We start from the raw sequence: 26325 nt of genomic DNA, 5'->3' as shown, positions 1-26325 counted from the left end.
AAATTTCGTGACGATCCCATCAAAATTGCGATCTGTAGTGTGATTACAAAGTTTAGATGGACAGACGGAGAGACGGACGGACGAGCACCCATAGCCAGATCGATTCAGCTCGTCGAGATATTCATTTTAGTATATATAAGTATGGGTCTACGACCATTATTTCGATGCGTTACAAACTTTTTAGGCAAAACAAACTTATAATACCCTCTCCACATAGTGGTGTAGGGTATAAAAATATACCTTTCAACTTATACGTATTCCCCACGATTTGTTTTTGGCTTTGTTACCACATGGTGGAGGGTATAATTAAATTTGTCATTCCGTTTGTAACACATCGAAATATTCGTCGGAGACCCTATAAAGTATATATATTATTGATCAGCATAAAATTCTATGTCGATTTGACCATGTCCGTCTGTCCGTCCTTCTGTCTGTCTGTTGAAATCAAGATACAGCTCGCAATTTTAAAGATAGAGAGTCAAAATTTGGTACAGAAGTTTTTATTACTTGCAGGATGGTTGGTATTGAAAATGGGATACATCGGTCCACGTTTTGATATAGCCCCCATAGAACGGTACCTCCCGATTTTCGGTATTTTTAAGGTTTCAGCTTCATTATCCTACCAATGGCTGAAATTTGGTACGTAGTCTTCTTTAGGGATATAAAAATTTCCCCCAGAATTTTGTCGGTATCGGTCCACACCTTCATATAGCCCCCATAGAACGGTACCTCCCGATTTTCGGTATTTTTAAGGTTTTAGCTTCATTATCGTACCAAAATGGCTGAAATTTGGTACGTAGTCTTCTTTAGGGGTACAAAACTTTATCCCAGAATTTTGTCGGTATCGGTCCACACCTTCATATAGCACCTATAGAATGGTACCTCCCGATTTTCGGTATTTTAAGGTTTTCGCTTCATTATCCTACCAAAGTGGCTGAAATTTGGTACGTAGTCTTCTTTAGGGGTACAGAACTTTATCCCAGAATTTTGTCGGTATCGGTCCACACCTTCATATAGCCCCTATAGAACGGTACCTCCCGATTTTCGGTATTTTGAAGGTTTTCGCTTCATTATCACACCATTATCACGTTTTGATATAGCCCCCATAGAACGGTACCTCCCGATTTTCGGTATTTTTAAGGTTTCAGCTTCATTATCCTACCAATGGCTGAAATTTGGTACGTAGTCTTCTTTAGGGATATAAAACTTTCCCCCAAAATTTTTTCGGTATCGGTCCACACCTTCATATAGCCCCCATAGAACGGTACCTCCCGATTTTCGGTATTTTTAAGGTTTTAGCTTCATTATCGTACCAAAATGGCTGAAATTTGGTACGTAGTCTTCTTTAGGGGTACAAAACTTTATCCCAGAATTGTGTCGGTATCGGTCCACACCTTCATATAGCCCCCATAGAACGGTACCTCCCGATATTTGGTATTTTGAAGGTTTTAGATTCATTATCCTACCAAAATGGCTGAAATTTGGTACGTAGTCTTCTTTAGGGGTACAAAACTTTATCCCAGAATTTTGTCGGTATCGGTCCACACCTTCATATAGCCCCTATAGAACGGTACCTCCCGATTTTCGGTATTTTGAAGGTTTTCGCTTCATTATCACACCGAAATGGCTGAAATTTGGTACTTAGTCTACGTTGGTGGTATAAAACTTTCCCCCAGAACTATGTCGGTATCGGTCCATGCCCTCATATAGCCCTCATAGAACGGTACCTCCCGATTTTCGGTATTTTGAACGTCGTGGCGTCAATATTCCACCGAAATGGCTGAAATTTGGTATTTAGACTTCGTTGGGGGTACTCAAACTTCCCCTTTAAATTTGTCGTTATAGGTTCTTGCCTTCATATAGCCCCCATGGAAAAGTACCTCCCGATTTTTCGTATTTTGAAGGTTGTGTCTTCAATATTCCACCAAAATGGCTGAAATTTGGTATTTAGTCTTCAATGTGATGTAAAACTGTTCGCCAGAAATATATCTGTACAGGTCCACGCTTTCATATTGCCCCATTTGTGACTAAAATTCGTCGGTATAGGTCCACGTTTCGGTATAGCCCCCATAGAACGGTACCTCCCGATTTTTGTAATACTGAAGATTGCGACGTCAATATCCAACCGAAATGGCTGAAATTTGTTATTTCGTCTTCCAAGAGTTATAAAATATTCCAGAAGAGTATTATCAGTATAGGTCCACGTCTTCCTAAATCCCCATAGAAGCGTACTTCTTGATTTTCGGTATTTTTTAAGTTTTAGCCACATTCTCTTACCGAAATATAGGAAATTTGGTACTTCTTTGAGCCTAAAAACTTTCCGTAAGAAATTTGTCGGTATAGATCCACATTTTGAAATAGCCTCCATAGAATGGTGCCTCACATTGTTTAACCGAAATTGCTGAAATTTAGTATTAAGTCTTCTTCATACACGAAAGGAAACAAATTATTTCATTTTACTTCAATACAACTTGTGGTGGAGGGTATAACAAGTTCGGCCCGGCCGAACTTAACGCCGCACAGTGGTTCAGAATCGTTTTTTCCTGGTCAAAATTCTGTAACTTTTGAACGGATAGAGATATATTCATAATTATTTTAATACAATCAGCTTTCAGACGAATTATAAGCGGTCAAGTTGGGTCTGGTAGTTGCAGAGAAATTCAAGGTCAAAGTTAAACTTTTGAGTTTTTTAACTATTTTTCATCAAAATATGAGTGTTTTTGTGGTTTTTATATCTTCCTATGTATTAAAGATGTTCAAACACCAACAAATAAACAAAATAATTACCAAAAAAACTAAAAAAAATTCGAAAAAATTTCGAAAAAAAATTTTTTTTCAAAAATTTGTAAAAAAAATTACAAAAAAAATTTAAATTTTTTTAAAAATTAAAAAAATTCTCCTTGGGTTTTAATGAAACTTATATAACTCGTATAAAAACTCATATATACTCAAAAAAGTTGTAATTTGTGTCAAAAAACTGTAATTCATATGGAAACAGTATAGAAAAATACACATTTTTACCCATGTAATTTCAATAAATTGAAAAAAGTGTTAAACGGACGGAACGGGACGGGTACAAAAGTATATATGGGCTGAAAGAGAAGACTTTTGGGCATCTTTCTGTGAAAACAGAACTTTGTTCCATGTTGTTCCACAAAAGTTCTAGTCCACTAAATTTGGAATTTCATAAAATTTAGTACCCGAGGAAAAATAATATAGATCATGTTGTGAAAACGCTACGGTAATTTACAAAAACGATTTTTAAAGGCCAGAATCCTACCTACCTTACAACAGAACAATGAACACAATAACTGTTATAGTTTCAGAGAAATAGCTTCGTCTTTCTCCAGAAATTTGCAAAAATGACGTATTTCCCAAAAATGGGGGAAATGTTCGTCTTTAGGGGCACGTCACGCCCACACCTTCCAACATTTGGGCCTAATTTTTTGGTTTCCTTAGTTTCAATATGTTTACTATCGAATCCCATATAGAAATTAAATATCTTTGACAAAACAAAATTTTGATTTTTGGCCAGGAAAATCGATTCTTGAACCATTGTGCGCCGTTCTTACTTGTTTATTATTGTTTTCTTTCTTTCACGGCAGTGCTACTTTGTCTTAAAACATTTTTTCTTTCATTTTAATATTAATTGTTGACAAGTTTGAGTTATTGTGTCTGTTTGCAATTTTTATACCCTCCACCATAGGATGGGGTATATTAAGTTTGTCACTACGTTTGTAACTACTCGAAATATTCATTGTAGACCCCACAAAAATTCTTGATCAGCGTGCAATTCTACATCGATATAGCCATGTCCGTCCGTCTGTCCGTCTGTGGAAATCACTCTAGCGTCCGAACGGATTGACGTAGGTTGATGAAATTTTGGGAAAATAGGTTATATTTACGTAGGACTTTTGGTATTGAAAGCGGGCTATGTAGGTCCACGCTTTCGTATAGCCCCCTTACAAACGGACGCGTGACGCGTCGTCGTTTTAAGGAATTTTTACGATATTTGGCCCATTTTACCACCGAATTGGTTGAAATTTGGTACTTTGTGTCTCCAGAGGCCAAAAAATATTCCTACCAAAGTTGGTTATATAGGTCCACGTTTTGGTATAGCCCCCATATAAGGCCCCATATAAAGTACGCGTCATTTTAATATATTTTGAATCTATTAGACCCATTTGACCACAGAATTAGTTGTAATTTGGTATTTTGTGTCTTCAGAGGCCAGAAAACATTCCTACCAAAGTTGGTGGGTTATATAGGTCCAAGTTTTGGTATAGCCCCCACATAAGGCCCCTTATAAAGTACGCGTCATTTTGATATATTTTGAATGTATTAGACCCAATTTGACCAAAGAATCGGTTGTAACTTTGTATTTTGTGTTTCCACAGGCTAAGAAACATTTCTACCATAAAATGTTTATATAGATCCACGTGTTGATTTTCGATATTTTGAACGTTTAAGCCTCATTATCACACCGAGATGGCTGAAATTTTGTAGTTAGTCTTCTTTAGGCGTATAAAACTTTCCCCCAAAAATTTGTAGGTATAGGTCCACGCCATCATATAGCCCCCATAGAACGGTACCTTCCGAATTTCGGTATTTTGAAGGTTGTGGCCACATTAATCCACCGAAATGGCTGAAATTTGTGGTGGAGGGTATAAAAAGTTCGGCCCTACCGAACTTAACGCTTTTCTTACTTGTTAGAGTTTCAATTTGATTTTTATTATCCTTATTTTCTTCTCATTCCGTTGCTATGACATGCATACCCTACAGCGTAATTCAAGCTAAGTAGAGGCAATGTTTTTGAATTTGTTACGAATTGTCGTAACCTTTCAGACTTTACATTTTTTCAAATGAAATCGATGTAAATTTTAAAGTCATCGCATGCAATGATTTAATGATAGTCTTGAAGTTTGCGCATTCAAGACTGCTGCAGGACAACATCACATTCTTTCTGTGGTAACTAAAATCATCAGCAAACACCAGCCATGCGTTTGGATTATTTTAGGTGTGAAAAAGTATTTCTAAATTAATAGCCCACCCGGGTTCGGGTTGCTGGCCCCTCGCTTTTTAATTGGAATTTTTTATGGGCTTTATGATTTACAATTCAAAAATGGGTATTTTCCACCTCATTTCATTGAGTACGTTTTATTTATTGAGGATTTTAGATATGTCTACAATTTTTTTCTGTAATCTTTCTATTCCCTAACTGACTTTATTGGAATTTTCATCCAAAGATGTTGTTTAGGATTTATAACACTGTGCTTCACGAAAACATGCAGGGTTTCTGATGCATTCATTTGGTTTTTGTGGAATCCTTGGAGGACGTTAATACCTTTGGTTTCTTTGGGTCACTACATGCTGAGTACATGTTCCGATTTTAAATTATTTAAATTATGAACTCATTCAAATTGTTATATAACAACAATTATCTTTGGAACGGGTGGCGTATGAAAAAAATTATGTAAATGGTTTTTTCATTTCCTCATACGCCCCCATGTACCTTGCTGCAACATTAAGGAGCAATCCCTAGTTGTGCAGACAAAAAATAATTTTCACGATTTTTTTCAAAGAAACTACCAATATTTTAATTAGTTATATCTTTCATCTGAAATAGCACATCTTATTCTACATGCGGAATTTTTGTTGTTGACAAATATTATGTGTGCGCATGAAACACTCCCAAACTTTAGTTTTGGAAATATTATTTCATTTGCTTTTGCTTAAAAACAAAAAAACAAATTTGAAAAACACACTCAAATTTGGTAGTTTTTCTTGCTCATTCATACTTATCGACATACATAAACAGGCCCTTAGTCTTGTGGTAAATTGCTACCTGAAAAACCCATTTTTTAAAAACGTTTTGCGGTGCCAACGATAGCTCGAAAATGGATCCGCCGATCTTCGCATATTTTTGTGTGTGTTTTAAGAACCTAATAATCTTGTCTTTAAGCGGAACAGAATTTTAAAAACATGTATCTAAAAAGTTGTGAAATGTCAAATTAAAACTTTGATTTTAACGAAAAAATAGACTGTTTTTTAGTCGAAATATCGGGCAAAAAATTTAAAAAAATTGTCTCGCTTAGAGACAAGCTTTTTATGTATTCAATAAGCACACCAAACCATATAAAGATCGGCCTATTTGTTTTCGAGCTATCGTTGGCACCGCAAAACGTTTTTAAAAAATGTGTGATTTCGAGAAAAACTCGTTAAAAGTTTCTATGCTAGATACAAATCACAATAAATTGTTACTTTCCAATGCTGATATCTCAGCCAATTTTGCTCCGATCGACTTGAATTTTTTTGCTACATACCCTATACTAACTGTACTTCAAAATAATAATATTTTTTTTTATTTTGTGAAAGTAATAAGTAAATAGTGTACACTCTGCTATACCAATCAGGGGTCTTCTGTACCAATTCACCAAAATACTTTTGTTTTTTTTTAGGTTATATAATTTTTTATATCCTCCATCGTATGGAGGGTATAATAAGTTAATTTTCACTATTGCAAAGCATTGAAATGTTCATTTGCGACCCTATAAAGTATAAATATCAGGAAAAAGGTCGATGTAGCCATGTCCATCTGTTTGTCTGTTATAATCGAACCGAAACCGAAATTTTCCTCTGAATATGGTCAACGTAGGTCCATGTTGTGTTATATCTCCCATATAACATTACCTCTCTCGTTTAGGTATTTTGAAAATTTTAACTACATGTTTTGACCGAAGCTAAATTTTTTTACAAAAATAGCGGTAGTTTGACATTTCCCAGTTGTCACAACAATACTTCACTAAAAATTATCCACATAGGATCATATTTAGCTATAGGTATTTTGAGGATTTTAGCTAAAATTTTTATCGAACTAGCTATATTTTGACATTTGAGGATTCCAGTGGTCACAAAACTACTTCTCCAACATTTTCAACATAGTCCATGTTTAAGTACAGCCACCATATAACGGTACCTCCCGATTTTCGTCATTTTGAGGTTTTAGCTACAATTTTTAACCGAATTTGCTGTAATGACGTTTGAGATTCTTAGGGGTCACAACACTTCTTCACCAAAAATTGTTAATGTAATATTTTGATCCAACTATCTGTTATTTGAAAATTGAGGTTCAAGTGGTCACAAAATTTCCACACAAATTATTGTCAATTGTCAGGAGTTTAGCTAAATGTGTTGACCGAACTATCTGTAATTTGATATTTGAGGTTCAACCACAACCACCAAACATTGGTAACATAGGTTCACACTTTGATATAGCCAACTTATAAGATGGCGCCCGATTGACAAATTATTTGATACCTTTTTGATCATATATAGATATTTGTGTTTCCGTGGTCACAAAATAACGCCACTTAAAATTGTGGGCAGGAAAGAAAACTAAATAATATGTATTTTATGGTGGAGAATATAAAATGTTAACGCTCAACGCTTTTTTCTTTTTTGTTTGTAGTTTCAGAATCCGCCAAAAATGTATTCACCTAATTTGTAAGTAATAAATGTCGCTCATCCATTCTAAACCTGGCTCCAAGCTGCTCTTTTGTGTAAAGTTAATCATAACCGTCACTTGCCAACCACGTCTTTCTTTTGGCAAAATGTTTCTGACATCGTTGAAATGCACTGTAATAACTGTCATTCTAGGAAGTGAAACCTTATTTTTTGCCTCAATTTCATAACAAACAATTACTGAACTTACCAATTAATTAATTTGTGCTTTTCATTTCCTTTCATATTTGACTAAGTTTTTTCTGCTGTTCTAAATTAACTGTCAATTCAGGGAAGTGGGGTCACTTGCAAAACTTTAATAATGAATATTTGAAAAATGTCCCTATTACGAAAACTGTGTTATTTTTGTCACATTTTAAATGCTATGTCAATTTCTGTGTAAATGAAGGGCTTTAGACAGTTCTCCCATGTTTTTTTACATCTATAAAATATATAATACTCTGTAAAATAATAAGTATAAATTTACTAAGATATCGATATAGGAGATAATCTAAGCTCGGTGTATAAATTGAAAGAAAATATTCTATTGTATCCAATGAATTCCCTTCACTCCCTTGATATATTTGAGCATGAGCATGATAATGGTAGCAGAAATAACAATTACATCCCCGAGATTTATTGTCCAATCGAAGAAAATAGTTTACCAGTTCTGTGTAGTGGCTAAACAAGTAATCCTACAAAAATTTTGAAAATCGGGTCAGATTTTGATATTAGCTATATAATAGGCCCATGTAAACTTTAAGGCCCCAGTAGCACGTGTTAACATATTCAGATTGAGCTCAAACTTTGCCAATCTTAATTTTTAACAAAATTAAGCATTGTAGGACGGTGCCGCATAAAAAAATTCGACATCGATTTTTTTTCCTTTGAGTTAAAACCAGTCTAATGTATATGTAATCCTATTGTATGTATATATAAGTATTTAATTTGTTTTATAAATGACAATTCATTTCATTTTTAAACATTGATTGGCTGTTTTACTATAGGCAAATAAAAAATATCATTTACAATATGGCTTTCTCTATTATTCTTCATTACAAAATGTTATTCAGATATGAATCAATGTGGAATTTCAATGCGATAATTATTTGATTGACAATGATTGTTGGTATTATTATATTAAATATCGCTGTTTTGTTTTGTTCGATTGCGCCCGATGACAAATGTTGAATAAATGTTAATGAAAAGTGTTAACAACATGTCAGAAGAGCGTCCTTTGCTTTGATTTACAATTGTATCTAGTGTTGAACAAATGCAGTGTATAAATACATACATGCATTCATACTCACCCAATAATTCTATCCATTGACATCGTGAATGACGCAATGTCCAAAAAAGAAAATCCAAAAAAAAAAACAGCACATAATTGAAGAAGTTGCACATAATGCAACAATGAGACAAAAGCATTTCATTTTGTCAATAATCTGGAGTTGGCATGAAAATATATAGTTACGAATATGAACTCAAGGAAAACAAATAGTTAAAACAAGTAAGCAAGGGTTATAGTGGGACGGTGTCGACCATTTGATACCCTACGGCACTACCCTTGGGCACTACTTTTCCAGGGAATTTCTTTTATATGATTGCGACATATTGCATATGATAACATACCAGAGCGATATAGCACATACATACAGCGTCATTACTGAACACGTTAGGTGTTATTTTCTTTATTTTATAATCAACAGATATATCGATTCGCCACATATACATTAGGGCGAACCAAAAAACAAATTGTTGTTTCCTGTAACTCCTACCCTCTAAACTTTCTCCATTTGATCAACAATTTTTATAGTATTTTGAAGATTTTAGCTACTATTTTCGACCGAACTATTTGTAAGTCGACATTTGAGGTTCCCAGTGGTCACACAATATCTCCACCAAAAACTGTCAATATAGGTCCAGGTTTTTGTATATGGTGAAAATTTCCTTTTCGGTTCTTAATAAACTCATCAAGGGCATTCATCTCCGAAAGGAAGGAATTTTCCAACCCCAGACTTTTAGTTCCATTTTGTGTCACAGTGTAATTTTTGTGATGGTTTTCCACACATTGATATTCCAAAATACAACGTTATATCCACTTGAGAAGGAAATGTAGCAAAACTCTTAAAAGAGCGGAAATAGGGCGTCATCGTTGTTCTTTTCAAAACATAGATGAATATTTACAATTTTCCGAATTGAACTTTTGTATCCTCCGACCAAATTCTCTATCTTCTGGAAACGCAAAATTCTAATTTTCCAATTTTAAAATTCAATTCGGTAGGAAAATGTGATTAAATCATCAAAGGACATTTGTACCGTATAGAATGTTTTGTACCCCTAGCGAAGATTAAATACGAAGTTTCAGTTATTTCGGTTGATTAATGTGGGTAAAACTTACAAAATACCGAAATAACTTCGACCTGTGACCAGAAATTTCTGTAATTTCGGTTGAATACTGTGACTAAAACTTTCAAAATACCGAAAATCTGGGTGCGCTGTTCTATGGGGGCTATATAAACTCCTATACCGAACAATTTTTGGTGGAAAGTTGTATACCCCAACGAAAATTGAATGACAATGAATTGCAGATAATTCGGTTGGATATTGAGGAAACAGCCTTCAAAATACCGAAAATCGAGGGGTACACTTCTATGGGGGATATTTAAATACGTGGACCTATCCGACACATTTCAGGTGGAAAATTTCATACTTTCAACGAAGACTAAATACCGAATGTCAGCATTTTCGGTGTGATATTGAGGCCACAACCTTAAAATTAGCGAAATCAGGAGGAGGCTATATGAAGACGTTGGTCAATACCGGCAAATTTGTGGTGAAAAGTTATATAACTCCAACGAAGACTAAGAGCCAAATTCTATGGAGGCTATATGAAGACGTTGGTCAATACCGGCAAATTTGTGGCTAAAAGTTATATAACTCCAACGAAGACTAAGAGCCAAATTTATGCAATTTAGGTGGAATTGCATTGGAATTCCGAGAATCGGGAGGTATGATACTATGAGGCCTATATAAAGTGGACCTTTACCGACAAATTTCTCGCGGAAAGCTGTATACCGCCAACGAAGACTAAGTACAAAGATTCAGCCATTTCGCTGAGATATTGATGCCACAATCTTCAAAATACCGAAAATCGGGAAGCACCGTTCTATGGAAGCTATATGAAGAGGTGAATTTATACCGACAAATGTCAGTTGGAAAGTTTTATACCCTCAAATCGGGATCTACCCTTCAGTGGGGACTATATGTAGACGTGGTCCTATACCGACACTTTTCAGATAGAACGTTTTATAACCCCAGCAAAGATTTAATGCCGAATTTCATCCATTTCGGTGTGATATTGAGGCCACATAATTTAAAATAACGAAAATCGGGGGTACCGTTCTATGGAGGCAATTTCAGTGAAATAAAGATGCCACAGCCTTCAAAATTCCGAATATCGGGGGGTATGTTTCTATGGGGACTAGGGTTATAACTTCTTTACAACCTCATATCCCTGTATCATAGCGTGATGAGTTTCTACATAAGATTACATAAAATCGTATATAAAGTGACTCGATAAAAAAGCTTCCGCCCAAAATGATTTTAAAGTTTTTATTTTTCAGAACATTTGACCATTTTTAGAAGTCACTATAAGCAGATATTTAACTGGAAACAAGTTATAGGGGCACACGACATAACCGAAATGACATAACCGTGGGTTTCTCATTCATTTTCATTTTATATTATACTAGCAAAATGCCCGCTACTTCGTATGCGCAAATAATATAGATATAACAATATCTAATACGAAAATGGTAGACACTGAAAACTTTAACGTTCTTATACCTTTACCTATTATACCGAAGTAGCTGTAATTTCGGAATTTTTATACCCTCCACCATAGTATGGAGGGTATATTAAGTTTGTTTTTCCGTTTGTAACGCATTGAAATACTCATTTGCGACCCTATAAAGTATATATATTCTTGATCAGGATAAAATTCTAAGTCGATCTGACCACGTCCGTCTGTGGTAATCACTCTAGGATCCACAAAAATAGAGATAGGACGCTGAAATTTTGGGAAAATGCGTCCTTTGTTTGCAGGCAGGTCAAGTTCGATGATGGGCTATATCGGTCCACGTTTTGGTATAGCCCCCATATAACGGTACCCCCCGATTTACGGTATTTTGACGTTTTTAGCTACATTTTCAAACCGATTTGGCTATAATTTGACATTTAGGGTTCGTAAGTGTCAGCAAACATATATAACAAAACTTGTGGACATAGGTCCACGTTTTGGTATAGCCCCCATATAACGGTACCCCCCGATTTGCGGTATTTTGACGTTTTTAGCTACATTTTTAGACCGATTTAGCTATAATTTGAAATTTAGGGTTCTTAAGTATCAATAAACTTATATAACAAAAGTTGTGGACATAGGTTCACGTTTTGGTATAGCCCCCATATAACGGTACCCCCCGATATACGGTATTTTGACGTTTTTAGCTACATTATCAGACCGATGTAGCTATAAATTGACATTTAGGGTTCTTATGTGTTAATAAACTTATCAATTAGAAGTTGTGGACATAGGTCCACGTTTTGGTATAGCCCCCATATAACGGTACCCCCGATTTACGGTATTTTGACGGGTTTAGCTACATTTTCAGACCGATTTAGCTATAATTTGACATTTGAAGTTCTTAAAAGTCAATAAACTTATATAACAAAAGTTGTGGACATAGGTCCACGTATTGGTATAGCCCCCATATAACGGTACCCCCCGATTTACGGTATTTTGACGGGTTTAGCTACATTTGCAGACCGATTTAGCTATAATTTGACATTTGAAGTTCTTAAATGTCAATAAACTTATGTGACAAAACTTTTGGACATAGGTCCACGTTTTGGTATAGCCCCCATATAACGGTACCCCCGATTTACGGTATTTTGACGTTTTTAGCTACATTTTCAGACCGATATAGCTATAATTTGACATTTAGGGTTCTTAAGTGTAACTAAACTTATTTGACAAAACTTGTGGACATATGTCCACGTTTTGGTATAGCCCCCATATAACGGTACCCCCGATTTGCGGTATTTTGACGTTTTTAGCTACATTTTTAGACCGATTTAGCTATAATTTGAAATTTACGATTCTTAAGTATCAATAAAGTTATATAACAAAAGTTGTGGACATAGGTTCACGTTTTGGTATAGCCACCATATAACGGTACCCCCCGATATACGGTATTTTGACGTTTTTAGCTACATTATCAGACCGATGTAGCTATAATTTGACATTTAGGGTTCTTAAGTGTTAATAAACTTATAAATTAGAAGTTGTGGACATAGGTCCACGTTTTGGTATAGCCCCCATATAACGGTACCCCCCGATTTGCGGTATTTTGACGTGTTTAACTACATTTTCAGACCGATGTAGCTATAATTTGACATTTGGGGTTCTTAAAAGTCAATAAACTTATATAACAATAGTTGTGGACATAGGTCCACGTATTGGTATAGCCCCCATATAACGGTACCCCCGATTTACGGTATTTTGACGGGTTTAGCTACCTTTTCAGACCGATTTAGCTATAATTTGACATTTGAAGTTCTTAAAAGTCAATAAACTTATATAACAAAAGTTGTGGACATAGGTCCACGTATTGGTATAGCCCCCATATAACGGTACCCCCCGATATACGGTATTTTGACGTTTTTAGCTACATTATCAGACCGATGTAGCTATAATTTGACATTTAGGGTTCTTAAGTGTTAATAAACTTATAAATTAGAAGTTGTGGACATAGGTCCACGTTTTGGTATAGCCCCCATATAACTTTACCGCCCGATTTCAGGTATTTTGAGAATTTTACCAACAAGTTTTAACCGAATTATCTGTAATTTGAATATTTGACATTTGAAATTCTTAGTGGTCACCACACCTCTCCACCAAAAATTGTCAAGAAAGCCATGGTACCTCCCGATTTTCAGTAATTTGATGATTTTACCTACAATATTAAACCGAACAAGCAGTAATTTGACATTTGAAGTTCTTAGTGGTCACAACACTTCTCCATCAAAAATTGTCAACATAGGTCCATGTTCGGGTATAGCTCCCATGTAAAGGTACCTCCCAATTTTCAGTAATTTGGCAATTTTAGCTACAATTTTTAACAGAACTAACTGTAATTTGACATTTGAAGGTTGTAGTGGTCACCACACATCTGCATCAACAATTTTCAACATAGCCCGAATATAACGATACTTCCCTATTTTCGGTACTTTGAGGATTTTACTTAAAATGTTTAACCGAACGTAGGTCCATGTTTTTGTATAGCCCCAAAACAAACCTCCCGATTTTCCGTACCTTAGCTTTATTTTTTGGACGAACTTTCTGTAATTTGAAATTTAAAAGTCAACAAAAATTCTGCAACAAAAATTGTTCGTTTAAGTTCATATTTTCGTATAGCCCAGATACCTCCGAACTAGTACACCAAAAATTGTCAACAGTTAGATATAGGCACCATAAAAAAGGGCCTCCCGAATGAAGCATTTTATGTACATTATCTGACATTTTAACGTACTCACTTAAAGTTGGAGACAGGAATGAATATTTTATGGTGGAGGGTATGAAAAGTTCGGCCCGGCCGAACTTAATGCTTTTTTACTTGTTTTCATACTAAAATGTAGGAAACCTTTATTCAAAAAATGTTACTTAATGCTTAATGCGCACACTTTGACCCCTTTGATCCCTATATAACAGCTAATTTTTTTGAGACATTTTAATTTAGGCCTTTTTGTTCTCAGAGAATAAAAACCTTCTTGTAAAACAATAGTCGCATAGATCTACTTTTTCAAATGTACTTTCTAAAACGATAAGAATAAAACACAATTTTGTTCAAAAGATACATTTGACTTTTTGATTTCAGTGCTGTAATAAGAAACCGCATTCGCGTTAACATGAAGGCAATAGTACACTATTCAGTACAATTTTTAAAATCCATGGTATTACATGTAGAAACTTAACATATATTTTAAAGGCGGATTTTCATAAACATCCAATCTCTATAGTGATCCTCATAACAAAATTCATTTATCGGTTCACTCAATACCCGTGCTTCAATATGAAGTATTATCTAGTACTTCTAGTATACTTATTGTACTACCATCTCTTACAGTGAACCTGATAAATAAATAATAAATCAGAATTTTACTTCTATTCCATAGCACAATGCCAAAATTATTGCACTTTCGTACTTTTCGCATACTAACTATATAATTCCAGCTTCACCCAAAACCAAATTTAATACCATTTTGTAATTTTTTTATTTCCAACACCAATGGGTGCCACCGTGGTGCAATGGTATGTACGCCCGCCTTGCACGTAGAAGGTCATGGGTTCGATTCCCAGGCCAGGCAACATCAAATTTTTTCAACGGTTTCAAAATAACCCTCAGTAATGTTGGCGACATTTCCTGAGTATTTCAGCCATGTAAAACTTCTTTGCAAGTGGTGTCATAAGGCACGCCATTCGGACTCGGCGATGAGCAGTAGGTCCCATATCGTTGAGCTAATATAAATCGGGGTGCACTCATTGATATGAGAGTAGTCTCCCTTGTCCCACTTGGGATGTTTGCGGAACAATTATATATTATAACACCAATTCAATAATTCAGCTCTTAGCGACCTCCATACCTACCTTTAGAATTTGTATGCATTTCAAAAACTCGTTATCAAAACAATAACATAGACTCTAATACAAAAATTCGAAATTCCAGCTATATCCGTTTATGTTACATTAAAACGGTACCAAATTCAGTATTTATAATAGGTATACGATTCAAAAATTACATCAATATATTCAAAACTACATCCCAATTGCTATACTCATTTACAGCTCTTTCTGTTCTCCCAAAACCAATTATATCAGTATTTAGTACTTTTCGTATACATAAGTACGAATTTCCGATACATCCTCCATATCTCAATCCTCCACTCCAACAGTAATCTTAATTCCAAATTTCAGGATTCCACATCTGTCCATTCACCCAAATTCAAATTGTACCAAATTAAGTATCATTTAGTACTTTACGCACACAATAAGTACGAAATAAAAAAAACTATCCCAATCCTACACTGCGACAGTAATCATAATTCTAAATTTCAGGATCCCAGCTCTATCCGTTCACCCAAAACCAAATTGTACCAAATTAGTACCATTTAGTACTTTTCGCACGCAATAAGTACGAAGTCCCAAAACTACCTCAATCCTATACTCCAACAGTAATCCTGTTTCCAAATTTCCGATTTCATCTTTATGCGTTCATTCTAATCCAAATAGTGCCAAATTTAGTACATTTTAAGTACTAATTCTCAAAAATATCTCTATATCTCAATCCTACACTCGAACAGTAATCGTAGTTCCAAATTTCAAGTTTCCAGCTCTATCCGTTCAACCAAATAAAAATTGTACCAAATTTAGTTCCATTTAGTACTCTTTGTACATTTAAGTCCGAATTTCCAAAGCTGTCTCCATATCTCAATCCAACACCCCAACAGTAATCTTAATCCCAAATTTAACGATTCCACTCTATCCATTTACCCAAATCCAATTGTACCAAATTAATTACAATTTAGTACTTTTCGTACACATAAGTATGAAAATCACAAAACTATCTCAATCCTACTCTCCAACAGTAATCTTAATTTTAAATTTCAGGACCCTAGCTCTAATCGTTTACCCAAAACCAAATTGTACAAAATTTACTACCATTTAATACTTTTCGTACACAATATGTACGAATTTCCAAAACTTCTTAATCCCTTACTCCAACAGTAATCTTATTTCAAAATTTCTGAATTCAATCTCAATCCGCTCACCCAAATCCAAATTGTACCAAATTTAGTACCATAGCACTTTTCGTACGCAAAAAGTAAGAATTTCCAAAACTACCTCAATCCTATACTCCTACATTAATCTTATTTCCAAATTTCAGAATTCAATCACTATCCGTTCAATCAACTCCAAACAGTACCGAATTTAGTACCTTTTATGTAACAGTTTCCAAACATACCTCCATATCTCAGTCCTATACTCCAACATTAATCTTAATTCCAAAATGCCAGCTCTATCCCTTCACCCAAATCCAAATTGTACCAAATTTATTACCATTTAGTAATTTTCGCACACACTCCATCAGTAATCGTAATTCTAAATTTCAGGATCCCAGCTTAATCCGTTAACCCAAAACCAAATTAGTACCACTTAGTACTTCTTGTATACAATAAGTACGAATTTCCAAAACTACTTCAATCATATACTCCTACATTAATCTTATTTCAAAATTTTAGAATTCAATCCCTATCCGTTCAATCAAATCCAAATAGTACCAAATTTAGTACCTTTTAAATAAGAATTTCCAAAAATACCGACCTATCTCAATCCTACACTTTAACAGTAGTCATTGTTCCAAATTTCAGGTTTCCAGCTCTATCCGTTTACCCAACTCAAAATTTTATCAATTTGTACTTTTCGTAAATATAAGTACGAATTTCCAAAGCTACCTACATATTTCAATCCTACACTTCAACAGTAATCCTATTTCCAAATGTCAGGTTTCCAGCTCTATTCGTTCACCCAAATCCAAATTGTACTACATTTAGTACCGTTTAGTACTGTTCGTACACAAAAGTACGAATTTCCAAAACTACCTCATTCCTATACTCCAACAATAATCATTATTCTAAATTTCAGGATTCCGCCTCTATCCATTTTTCCAAATCCAAATTGTACTAAATTTAGTACACTTTTAGTACACATATGTACGAATTTCCAATTCTACACTTAACCAGTAATCCTAATCCCAAATTTCAGGTTTGCAGCTCTATCCGTTTACCCAACTACAAATTGTACCAAAATTAGTACCATTTAGTAATTTTCTTAGACATAAGTACGAATTAACAAAACTATCCCCATATCTCAATGTTACACTTCAACAATAATCTTAATTCCAAATTTCAGGTTTCTAGCTCTATCCATTCACCCAAATCCAAATTGTACTAAATTTAGTACCATATAGTACTTTTCGTACACATGAGTATGAATTTTTCAAACCATATCCTTTTAAAACTCCACTTCCCAGCCCTGATTTCCATACCAAATTCCAAGATTCTAGCAATATCCGTTCAAAATACACAATTGGTAATAAATTTAATAACTTTTAGTACTTTTCGTACACTTATAGATCGAATTTCCAAAAACCCTCATTCCAAATTTTAGAATTCTAGCTCTTCCCGTTTGCCTAGTACAAAGGATACCATATTTAGTACATTTTAGTACTTTTCGTACCCTTCTAGTTCGAATTTCCAAAAACCCAGCCTTATCTCACCCCTACACACCAACAACAACCCACACTCAAAATTTCTAGCTTCAGCCGTTTTGTCTGGGCGATGATATGTCAGTCACTCAGTCACTCACTCATCACCAAGCTCTTTTATATATATAGAAGGTATAACATTATTTCATATATCACAAAAATTAAAAGTGGTTTGTGCGGGACCTTTTTCAATATTTATATGAAATAAAAGTTATTTTGGTCATAAAAAGGCAAAAGGTCATTCATCCGTTCAACAGGAAATAATTTTTTGAATTTTTTTTATTTCCTAGTATTTTTTGAATTTTTTTTTTCAATGTGGTTTTTGCGGAACTATTTTATAATAAAATGGAATAAGTGCTATTTTAGGCATTAGTAGACAAAGGTTCATTCATTATCACTACAGGAAATCATTTTTGGGAAAAAATGTCAAAAAGCGTAATCAACCTAATGGGGACTATATGTTACCGTTTGAAGAGGAGGCTTAAATCTTAGAAATAACGAAAATCGTGCGGTGTCGTTCTATGGGGGCTATATCAAAACATGGATCTGTACCGACAAATTTCTGAAGTCCAGAATAAGACAAAATACTAATTTGCATCAATTTCTGTAGGATAATGGGGCTAAAACCATCGAAAATCGAGAGGTACTGTATCAAAACGTAGCCGATATTGCCCATTTTAAATACCAAACATTCTAGGAGTAGTAGAAACCTATATACCATTTTATAAATGTCTATCCTACATACTGCGAGCTGTATATTGATTTTGATAACAGACAGACAGCCGGACGGACTGACTGACGGATATGGCTATGTCGACATAGTACCTTGATCATGCTGATTATGAATGTATACACTTTTTGGGTCTCCGACGAATCTTTCGATGTGTTACAAACATAATGATAAATACAAGTGAGAAAAGGTTATAGTCGGTACGGGGCCGACTATGTGATACCCTACACCACTACCACTGTGCATAATCTTTTCACTCGAAAAGATTTCTTTTAGGGAGATAAGAAAGTTTTCACCTATCTGGCTTTTATACCAAATGACTTAAGGCGAACTGTACCAAAATAATTAATATTGAATTTTATATTTAACTACTATCGGTATCACCAACATCAATAGGCTTCTATCTCTGTGAAAAAATTTCGTGATGATCCGATCAAAATTCCGACCTGTAGTGTGATTGCAGAAAAAGTGGAAAAGGGGATGCATTGCCGACTATTGCGATATCTCTTTTATTTGACCACCTACGCCAACTTACTTTGCATAATTTTAAATATGCGATTTTCTACTTTATTAGTCAGGGTTTGCTTTAAGAATGTCCCCAACCAAGGATGTGATATCCGTCATTATTATTAAAATCGCAAAAATGAAAAGTTGGGTTCTATTAGCGACTAATGCGATATCTTCGTTGTTTGACCACCTACGACAACCTACGTTACATCGATGTAAAGGTGATATTTTCTACTTTTATCGCCAGGTTTTGCTTTTTGTATACCTATTACCTACCTATGTATTTATATTATTATTCGAAGACTGGACTTGAATTATGAGGAGATTGACACATTTTTGGTAGAATATATCTACATATTACATATTAGGGATTTGTAAGATATCAATCGGATATCTGTTCAAATATCGATGATGATAATTTTATGTATTGGATGAAGGGCAAGAGGACTTATTTTAGCGACTATAATAAATATGAAAAATATATTTATATATGCAAAATAAATTCGGGGTTCCAAGGGTTAATGTACCTACAATGAAACAATTTAAAGCTATGAAATATAGAATAATCCATACACACTGTTGCTTTTGCTTTTTGTATACCCCTTATAGACTCTGAGATATTTGCTTTGGAATAAAATGTTGACTTTTTCTCCAAATAGATTTGTTGCTCATTCCGACCCCTAAATATTATCCGACCATGACCAATAGGCTTATTCTCCTGTGAAACCCCCACTAACCCTCGAAATTTCGTCCGATCAAATTTGCAACCTGTAGCGTGATTTCCAAAAAAATGGAAAAATGGGATGTATTACCGACTATTGCGATATCTCCGTCAATAGGTCACCTACGCCGACCTAGTTTACATCATTGTAAAGATGGGATCTTCTACTTTCATAGTCAGGCTTTGCTTTTGATCCTTAGCTGTGATATTCGTCATTATAATTAAAACCACAAGAATGAAAATTTGGTTTTTATTTGCGACTATTGTAATATCTTCGTTGTTTGATCACCTACCAGAACTTACTTTACACCATTAGAAAGGTGATATTTTCTACTTTCATTGGTCTTGTTTTTGGTATACCCCATATAGAAGCTGAGATATTCGCTTTGGAAAAAAACGTTGTCTTTTTATCCACATAAGTTGTTTGTCCATTCCGACCCCTGAATATTATCCGACCATCACCAAAATCAATAGGCTTCTTCCCCTCCGGGACCCTCATCAACACCCAAAATTTCGTGACGATCCGATCAAAATTGCGACCTGTAGCGTGATTACAAGGTTTAGATGGACAGACGGACAGACGGACGGACTAACGGACGGACACACATAGCCAGATCGACTCAGCTCGTCGAGACATTCATTTTGGTATATATAAGTATGGGTCTACGACCATTATTTCGATGCGTTACAAACTTTTTGAGCAAAACCAACTTATAATACCCTCCCCACATAGTGGTGAGGTGGTGGGTATAAAAAACCCTTAAGTTTGGCCTGGACGAACTCCACCCTAAAATATCCCGAACTATTCATAACTTTAGAACTGTTCATAATTTTAGATGGAGTTATTTTCTGACCACGGATACCCCAAATACCTAAATTAGGCCAGAAAATGTATCTAAAAAGTTTTCAATAGGGCGGCACTTTTATATGGGACATATGTTGAAAATTTTTTGTTGAAGAAGTTGCGTGACCACCTTGAACCTCAAATTTAAATTACAGGTAGTTCGGTTAAACAATTTAGCTAAACTCCTAAAAACACCAAAAATCAGGAGGTACCGTTATATGGGTGTTATACCAATCACGGGCCTACGTTTACAATTTTTACATTACCAAAACTTTGGCCTATGTTAACAATTTTTATTGAACAATTTTTTGATCACTGGGAACCTTAATTGTCAAATAAGAGGTAGTTCTGTCATAAAAGGTAGCTAAAATCTTAGAAATACCTCAAATCAGAAGGTACCCTTATATGGGGGTTATACCAAAACGTGGACCTATGTTGACAATTTTTGTTGTAGAAGTTTTTTGACCACTTGGAGTCTTAAATGTCTAATCAAAGCTAATTCAGACTGAAAATTTAGCTACAAACGTCAAAATACCTGAAATCGGGCGATAACGCTATATGGAGCTTTACCCAAAAATGGAGCTAGGTATGACCACCATTTTTGGTAGAGAAGTTTTCTGACCACTTCGATTTTTAAATGCCAAATTATATCTAAAGCGGTCTTAAAATTTAGCTACGTCAAAGTACCTGAAATCGGGCGGTACGGGACAGCCCATATTCGATTTTGACCTGCCTGGATCAGTCCAAAATTTCAATGTACTACCTCATTTTTCGGGATTACCACAGCAGACTTTCATAGATAGACTCACCTGAAATGATTATTTCAAAGCGTTACAAAAAGAACAACAAACCCTGCCTCCCAACTTTTGGTGAATGATACAAAAATACAGAAATATTCAGGTCTGCTGTTCAAGAACAACTCTAGTTTCTGATTTAGGTCACATGGCAATACATAATCTAACCTAACTCGAATCAAGGTACTTGACACAAATACATGATATTTGCACAGAAACCTCTGCAAAACTTTCAATTAACATTTTACTCTGAGAGCATTCTCTCAGCAAGTTGTCAATCAATACAATGATTACCAAATATGCACAACGACGCAGCGGCAATGACGATGATGATGTTGGTTTTGTTGATACTGAAAATAAAGTAAGATGATGGTAGTCGGAGGTGAAGTAATGATGACGTTGATGATATATAGAGATAAAGGGTCCTCTGGCAATGCTATTGATTTTCTCACACTATTTTCATCTACCTTCACCACTGGCACTGGTTGATGGTTACGCGAAATCCACGGTTGGTGTTGGTTAAAAATACTTTATTGAGATTGTTGAAAGTGATTGACATTCTTTGGGTTATTTGTTTGTATTCTTGCCATTATATTTGACTGTCGTTACAACATCAACAACTGTATGTGGGATTTTTGGCTATGTGTTGTATTTTTTTTTTGCTCGACTACAGTTGCTTTTGTTGGTATTTCTCTGAAAGAACATGTAGACGACAGCAATAATCCGAAATGAATTGTTGATGTTACTGTTGCTGCAACAGTGTTTATTGATGTTGTTGTTGTTGCTGCTGAGTTGTATTGTTACATGTATGTAAATATTTTAATTGATTCTACCTTTTCATGTTTATTTTGTATTCGTACATTGTTTATGTCAGTGTATGCATTTTAACCTTAAACACACATAAAATTCGAAGCAAAACAGCCACATGTATTGCCATGCGGGAAACGCATACAAACACACAAACATACATAGGTACATGAATGTATCGATCAATTCAGTTACTTCTGTGGACTGTTAAGGTTGAAGCAGTTGGGGAAAAATATTTGAAATTATTCAAAAACCCCAAACGAAGACTATGTACCGAATTTCAACCATTTCGGTGTGATAATGAAGCTAAAACCTTCAAAATACCGAAAATCGGGTGGTACCGTTCTATGGGGCTATATCAAAACGTGGACCGATATAGTCCATTTGCAATACCAAACATCCTAGGAGTTATAGAAGCTTCTATACCAAATTACAAAGCTCTATCTTAAAAATTGCGACCTGTATCTCGATTTGGGTGCCACCGTGGTGCAATGGTATGCACACCCGCCTTGCACGCTTAAGGTCGTGGGTTCGATTCCCCGGCCAGTCAACATCAAACACTTTTCAACGGTGGCAAAATACCCCTCAGTAATGTTGGCGACATTTTCTGAGTATTTCAGCCTTGTACAACTTCTCTACAAGTGGTGTCTTAGACAAGGCTTTCGGACTCGGCGGTAAACAGTAGGTCCCATATCATTGAGCTAATATGAATCGGGGTGCACTCATTGATATGAGAGAAGTCCCCCCTGTCGCCCCTGGGATGTTTGTGGAACAATTATATATATATATTATATCTCGATTTTAACAGACGTACGGACGGATGGACGGACGGACATTGTTATATCGACTTAGAATTTTACCCTGATCAAGAATGTATAATTTAAAGGAATGACAAATTTAATTATACCCTCCATGTATGTTTGGACGAAATCCGTTTCAGACAATTTGGAGTTGATTTAGCCATGTCCGTCTGTCTGTCTGTCTGGCTGGCTGGAGCGCACGATAACTCTCGAACAAATCGATCGATTCGGCCCAAAATTTGGCTTTCGTAATATTTTGCCCACACTTAGTTTAAGTTCGAAGATGGGTTATGTCGGTCCTTCTTCCGGTACCTCTCCACAAAAGTACGAAAATGTTCGGAAAATTTGTGCGCACGATAACTTTTAAAGGGAGCAACCGATTTGGTCCACACTTTGCACATCGTGAAATGTCTACCGGACTTACATGAGGTTTCAATATGGACTCAATCGGTCACTCCTTCGGGTACCTCTCACACAAAATTTCGGAAAAATTCAGTTTAGAGCCTGCTCTCGAATCGCTTTGATTTTTGTTATAACAACTTTTATTCACTGCCCCGTATACGACGGTACAAGGTTCATGAGGGGCAAGTACATACTTCCAGAGAAAGTACCTCCCACACAAAATTTCGAATAAGTTCACTTTAAACCCTGCTCTCGAATCACTTTGATTTTTGTTGAAGCAACTTGTATTCGGTGTCTTAATTACGACGATAAAAGTTTTTTCAGGGGCAAGTTCATATTTCCTGAGAAAACTGTCCGAAAGTTGTAAAAGTCTCTAATGGCCCCATATGTAGTGGCTGGAGACCACGATAACTCTCGAGCTGATAATAGTTTCAGTTCGAAGATGGGCAATACCTGTCCACAACTTCCGGTACTTCCCCCAATATTTAAAAAATGTCACTAAAATAGTATGCTCTCTTGAACGGAGCAACCAATTTGGTTCAAACTTTGGATCTCCAATGGATTTTGTCCAAATTTAGTTTAACTTCTTAAACGGCCCATATCAGTCCTCTTCTTAGGGTACCTACCCCACAAAAGTTCAACATTTATGTCTATGTGCTGTTTAGGGTCTGTTCGAAGATCCATTCGAAATGTATACCGATGCTGTTCGTTGTGGTCGTGTTTACAGCGATATTCTGTTTTCCGTGGACAAATCCAGGAGGATTCCTGGCATACTGGTTCAAAATTAATACGATGACCCACTGAAATGAGTAGTGGGCGCGATATCTATCGAAAAGATATGACTCCCAAAATAAGATCCACTTACATTATGGACTTCATTGGTCCATTCCTTTAAGTATTTCCTCCGCAAAGCTTCTAAAGTTGAACTAATCCACGTTTTTGCCGGCAAGTTCAAATGTCCAAAAAGGGCCACAAAATTTTGAAAGGACCCTATGTACAATCGATCTGTCCGTAGATGAAAGTTTCGATTCACATAGGCTGATGGTATATCTCTGTCGGCAAAGCCGACTGATACTCTTTTACTTGTTTTGTTTACAAAATTGTTCTAAATATATTTCGGGAACCAAATCTGAACAATTATACGACTCTCTAACATATTTTTGAGTGACCGATAAAACGATAAAAAATAGGTAAAATTAAAATGCTTATAAACTAAAACTCTTACAACTTAAAATTCTTATTTTTCAGTAAGAATTTTTTTTATTTGAACTTTTCATTCATAACTTTGCGTTTTAAATTAAAAAAAATTAAAACTTTTAATTTACCGATATTTGTCGGTAACTCAAAAAATGCGTTGGAGAATCGCACTACAGGTGGAAGAGTTTTCAAGCATATGGAAAAGATATCTGACTCGGCTCAACCATGGTTTATTTTGGTCTCAAGTGGACACCTGAATACGTGCCACGCGTTTACCAAAAATACTTGTGTTGGACGTTGGGTTAGTAAAGGCTTCTGTAGTACGATTCTGTAACTCCTTATCGACAGAATTAACGACGAATGTCGGTAGTTAACGATAATTCTCGTTAAGTGCTATTCTGTACATCAATTTTAACAATTTTTGTCGGTAAATTTTGTCGTTAATTACCGAAAATTATTGTTAAGTTAACAACCAAAAAAAAGTAGTTGTTAAACTAATTTCCGCCTTATTGAGAAAAATCTTCTTAAGACATTTAGATAAGTGTTAACTATGTAGGATAAAATAAGACAGTTTCGCCACTGTTGTGATTTCGGCAACGCCGACTTTATTGAAATTGCATAAAGAGAAAGATGTAGATCGTGGATTAACTCATAACTTTCCCTTGGACGATCTTTATGTAGCATCAACATATGAAAGCTTACTTAATAAAGAGGAAAAACGTAAGCTAATGCTTCAAAAGGACTCAAGTGTGGTACTGTTATGTTAGGTTTATACCAATTCCCTTAACACTATCTTTTTAAGAGGCTTTCGTTGGCTTTAATGCCGCGTTGAAGACAAAATGCTATATGTTCGGATTTCCGAACTACAGGTCACATGAGGAATTCAAATGGCGGTAATGTGAATCCACGAACATTGCCGAAAGGGCTTAAGAATGTCAAACTTCACAGTTCAATTTTTACACAGCTCTTTTTATTACGCTATTCAGAATTTTCCCACAATGCGCAACAACCAAAAATATGACCTTATCTTTGTAATTGGAAAAAAATAAAACAGCGCTTCACATACATACAGTAAGAGTTTTACCAAATTTATAATTTTTAAATCAAGCATGTATTCATACAATAGTGGCCTTTTGACCAATGATCCTTACATTTATTTATTAAATATTTTTTGCAGTGAATGTCTGGTAAACATAAATAATTCAGCTTCCGTTGCTTCGCCAAAGTCGGTGAAGATGCACACATGCATATATTGGTCTAACAGACGTGTTCTTGTCCACTTCAGAATCATAAATTGATAAATTTGAGATGTTCTATATTTTGTCTCGACGAGATATCCTGGAATAAAACCACCAAAATCTATGAGAATCATGTATTGTGCCTGTACTTCCTAGAAATACTCACATACACACTAGACGTCTATAAAGTTGAAGTTACTCCTGGGTTTCGCTTTATTAGGATACTTGCAGACACCTATTGTGGGTACCTTCCTTCCAAAAGAAGATATTTTGCTCCTTTGCACGTTTTATATTCTGCAGTTGCGAAGAAATAATATTTTTAACGTAAAAACAAATTAATAAATACTAAAATATATTTTTTGACAATTTGTCTTTCCATCGATATTCGTCGGTATGTACT

This window comes from Musca autumnalis, unplaced genomic scaffold (genome assembly GCF_047663935.1).
Source record: "Musca autumnalis isolate F117 unplaced genomic scaffold, ASM4766393v1 scaffold_2, whole genome shotgun sequence".
Classification (NCBI taxonomy): Eukaryota; Metazoa; Arthropoda; class Insecta; order Diptera; family Muscidae; genus Musca; species Musca autumnalis.
This window is presented reverse-complemented; position numbering follows the sequence as displayed.